Genomic DNA, 5,276 nt, shown 5'->3' with positions numbered 1-5,276 from the left:
GGGGCAATTCCAACTCCGGAAAGGAAACATACTAAAAAAGAACCAACCCCAACAATGCTGTATATGCATATTTTCTATAGATACCAGCATGTGCATATGTATATAAATACATGGGGAGTCTGGCAGGGTATACCCCAAACTGATAATGGTGCTCCCATGCAGAGCTGGGACACAGGGACACGGTGGGCCGTGTGTTCTTCCACATCTGTCATGGTTTCCCTTTTCATAAGAACACTGTCACCAGTATTTACTGGCATAATTAAAATTTAGGACAAGTAGCTTATGGCAGCCCATTGCGGGTTCACTGAAGCCTATGCCGTCGCTGGCCACTCACAGCAGCACAGCTCCAGGTCGAGCTATTGTTCACCATGTTAGCTGTAGAGGGTACAGCGTAACTGGCCTTAATGTGGGATCTGAACTGGGGCCCTGCTGTTCAGAACTGGCGTCCCAAGCCAAGTCTTAACCAATGCACCACTCGGGCGGCACTAAAAATGTAATTTTTTGACACCAACAACTGAAAGGAGTGGGGATGTAAAGAAGCACAGTTTGGGCCTGCTGAGTGGCGCATTGGTTAAGAGCTAGCTTGGGACCCAGAGGGTCCCGGTTCGGATCCCACATATGAGGGCTAGTGACACTGCCCTCCACAGCTAAGATGCTGAACAACAGCTCAACCTGGAGCTGGGCTGCCGAGAGTTGCCGGGCGGTGTAGGCTGCAGCCCCTACTGCAGTGGGTTGCCATGGGCTACCGTTTGTAGCCAGCAGCCAGTGTGAGCGGCCTGCAGCCTTAGTGAGCGGCCATCCAGAAGCCGGCGACTGATCTGCCTCACCTGGGAAGAATGCAATGATGGTGCCAACTTCGGCCAGTGAAGCAACATCCTCCACAACTAGACTGAAGAACAAAAAGAACAGCAACTTGTCTGTTCCCCTTCCCCCAATTCCCCAGTGCTGTTCCCATCCCCCAATTCCCCAATAAAGATCTTAAAAAAAAAAAAGAAGCACAATTTTCATATGCTATTGACATTAAGCTGGTATAAATCCAAATTACAATGTTATATCTTTAGGATGTTAAATGTAATCACTGTGATAACCACAAAGAAAATAGCTATAGACTATACACAAGAGGAAATGAGAAAGGACTTTAAATGTTTCGCTACAATCAATTAACTAAACACAAAAGACAGCAATGCAGGCAATAAGGTATATAGAAAAAGCTATAAGGTACATAGAAAACAAATAGCAGTGTGACAGAGGTAAGTCCCTCCTTATCAATCAGCTTTAAAAAGGAAGGAAATTCTGACATGTGCAATAACGTAGATGAACCTTGAGGACGTTATGCTGAGTGAAATAAGCCCGTCACAAAAAGACAAATACTGTGTGAACCCATTTATATGAGTTCCCTAGAGGAGTCAGATTTATACAGACGGAAAGTGGAATGGTGGGGGCCCAAGGCTGGGTGGGGGGAGTGAGTGTTTAAAGGAGACAGAGTTTCAGTTTGAAAAGATGAGAAAGTTCTGGAGATGGATGGTGGAGATGGCTGCACAACCATTTGAACATGCTTAATACCACTGAACTGTACACTCAAGAATGGTTAAGATGGTAAATTGTATGATATGTGTATTTTACTACAATTTTTTAAATTGAATAAAAAAAAAGAAGACATATCTTTAGTGGGGACAGACTTTCAGTTTGGGAAGATGAAAAGGTTTTGGAGGTGGGTGGTGGTGATGGCTGCACGATGTGAATGTGCTGAACACCACTGAACTGGACACTTAAAAATGGTCATGTTGGTAAAGTTTATGTTATGTGCATCTCACCATGGTTAACAAAAAATTATGTGAGAACTAAAAAGAAAAAAAATTAGTTGTCAAACCATGAAAAGACATGGAGGAAACTTAAATGCATATTGCTTAGTAAATGAAGCCAGTCTGAAAGCACAACGTACTATATGATTCCACCCATAGGACATCCTGGAAAAATGCAAAACTCTGGAGACTATAAAAGATCAGTATTTTCCAGGAATTCAGGAATGAGGGAGGAATAAGTGGTGCACAGGAGACTTTTAGGACCATGGAACTATTCTGCAAGATACAGTGATGGCAGATGTATGTCATTATACACTTGTCCAAACTCATAGAACTGTGTACCACTAAGTGTGAACCCTAATGTAAATTATGGGCTTCAGTTAATAATAGTAATGGTTCATTCTTTATCACTAATGCAAGATGTTAATAAAGAGAAATTGGGATAGGAGGAGAAATGGGGGTATATATGGAAACTTTCTGTACTTACTACTCAATTTTTCCTAAAACCTAAAACTGTTTAAAAACTAAAGGCTATTAATTTTTACAAAATGCATGTCCCATCCCAACTGCCTGGGACCAAGTCCAGCTCTACCAGGGCCAAGGTCAGGGACCCCCCAGGCTTGGATCCCCAGCAATCTCCCCTTTTGATCCATGGTCCCTCTGGCTTTTGGAGGCAGGCAGCAATCTAGGCAAGATGTCATGTGAGGGTCTGAGAACCCAAGTATCACAGGCATGGCTGGGAGCTGGGGTTTTTAAAAGTCCCCTTTAAGGTCAATTTATCTTTGTTCAGGTTGCTCTGTATTCACCAAAATGAGTTTATGTCATTTCCCTTAAAAAGGATGAAGGAGAGAGACCAGGAAATAAGGAATGAAAAAGAGGTAAGAGTTCCGACTTCACTCAGGTTTCCATAGGAACCCTTAAGTGGCAATAAATGCCCTATTTCCCTTCAGTTGGATTCAGTATGTCATAATTCATCATGAATTAATCATTTAAAACCTATCTGTATGTATAAATCCATGCCTCTTATTATCCTAAGTCCTTAATAAACACATTGTTAAAAATTGATCAGTATTTGAGGAACAGGCAATATCTCCCTAGAGCCTGACAACACAGGGTAAATGAGGCGGGTCACTGCTGTGGTGGCCTGCCACACCTGCATTGGAATCTCCTGGGGGAGATCTGCCCAGGGAAGGAAGCCCCATCTGCAGCTGGCAATAGCCGACCAATATGATCACTAGATGGAGGAAGACGTCCTCTTGAGGTGGGTCCCTCAGACCAGAGCGAACCCACACAATTCCCAGTCATCTCCTCTTCTGCTTGGCCCCTGATTTCTCATCCAGCGAGACACAAGCATCCATCACAATGGGCTGGTGGCATCGCACTCACGGGAAGTCAGGACTTGGACTTGGGGAAAACCTGCTCATCTGTACAGATGGAAGATCCAGCTGGCACTTCAGTTAACTTCTTTGGGGGCAAGACTCTGAACAAGTCCCATGAATGTTGAAGCAAGAACCACCCCCACCATCAATTCCATGAAACCTGAATTTTATTCCAAAGGAAGCAAGTCCAACTTAAATTTTCCCACAGGTGATTTCCAGACCAATCCTAGTTCCCAGGCAAAGGACAGATCAACCTTATTGCAGGGAACAGTGCACTGATTAAAACCGATGGGGATTAGGAGATCCAAAGTGGCTGACTGTTCTTGCCTCATCCCGTGAACACTAAATTATAGAACAATCAACCTGGAAAACCATCTGAAGTCTAGCTGAACAGAAGTTTTATAACTAAGGATATAAAGAAGTCATATAGAGACTGGTAGGAGGGGCAGAGACATGAAATGGGCTGGTCCCACACCCACGTGGTGGTTGAAAATCATGAGAGATATCTCGGCCACAGAGGTTCCCCACGAAGAGTCAAGTGACCCCAGCTGAACCTTACAGGAGCCAGCAGTGAACAGCAGGCCTGGGAGTGTCCTGGCTTTTTTTTTTAACTACCCCAGACCCAGTATTGGTGACAGCCATTCTCAGTTTGCAGCACAGGCAGCAGTCAACCGGGCATAACTTTGTAGCTCCTACCAGGTACTCCCCGGCCAGTCGCAGGCAGTGGCCAACCTGGGCCTGCACTGCAGCCTCTCCCAAGAGGCCCCAGAACCAATATACTTGGATGTTGGCTTCAGACCACAGCAGAGCACCACCTAATTTGCCCCCTCAAGTGGCACACCCAACGGGTAATCTTAGCAGGCACCAGAGCCTGCTGAGGGGAGTCCCACTCTATGGGGTAAGCCCACTCTGTGGGGCAAGCCCTCCACACCACAGCAGCCCATAAGCTGTGGATGTAGCCAAACTCTACATCAGCCTGAGAGTCAAGAGCACCCACTGACATGCCAACAGCAATCAAGGCTCAACTATAACAGGAGGGCACACACAACCCACACAAGGGACACTCCTGGAGCACCTGGCTCAGGTGACTAGGAAGACTGGGCCCGACAGGGAACCTACTACATAAGGCCACCTGGCAAGACTGGGAGACATAGCAGCCCTACCTGATACATAGAAGTAAACAGAAAGGCAGCCAAAATGAGGAAACAAAGAAATATTTCCCTAATGAAAGAACAGGAGAAAAATCCAGAAAAAGAACTAAACAAAATGGAGGCAAGCAACCTACCAGAGACAGAGTTCAAAACAATGGTTATAAGGATGCTCAAGGAACTTAGTGAGAACTTCAACATAGATAGCAAGCATAAAAGAGGACATAGAAACCATTAAAAAGAACCAGTCAGAAGTGAAGAATACAATAACTGAAAAGAAGAATTCACTAGAAGGGAATCATCAACAGACTAGATGAAGCAGAGGATTAAATCAACAATTTTGAAGACAAGGTAGCAGAAAACACCCAATCAAAACAGCAAAAAGAAAAACAAATCCAAAAAAATGAGGATAGTTTAAGAGACCTCTGTGACAACATCAGCATAACAACATTTGCATCACAGGGTTACCAGAAGAAGAAGAGAGAAAGCAAGGGATTGAGAATCTGTTTGAAGAAATAATGACTGAAAACTTTCCTAACCTGGAGAAGGAAATAGACGTACAAGCCCAGGAAGAACAGAGAATCCCAAACAAGATGAACCCAAACAGGCCCACACCAAGACATGTCACAATTAAAAAGTCAAATGTTAAAAGCAGCAAGAGAAAAGCAGTTAGTTACCTACAAGGGAGCTTCCATACGACTGTCAGCTGATTTCTCAACAGAAGCTTTCCAGGCCAGAAGGGAGTGGCACAAAATATTCAAAGTGATGAAAAACAAGGAACAAAAGCAAGACTACTCTACCCAGCAAGGCTATCATTTAAAATCAAAGGACAGGGCCGGCCGAGTGGCGCAATGGTTAAGAACTGGCTTGGGATGCCAGAGGGCCCCGGTTCGGATCCCACATATGAGGGCCAGTGACACTGCCCTCTACAGTTAAGATGCTGAACA

The sequence above is a fragment of the Hipposideros armiger genome, unplaced genomic scaffold (genome assembly GCF_001890085.2).
Source record: "Hipposideros armiger isolate ML-2016 unplaced genomic scaffold, ASM189008v1 scaffold_298, whole genome shotgun sequence".
NCBI classification, from domain to species: Eukaryota; Metazoa; Chordata; class Mammalia; order Chiroptera; family Hipposideridae; genus Hipposideros; species Hipposideros armiger.
This window is presented reverse-complemented; position numbering follows the sequence as displayed.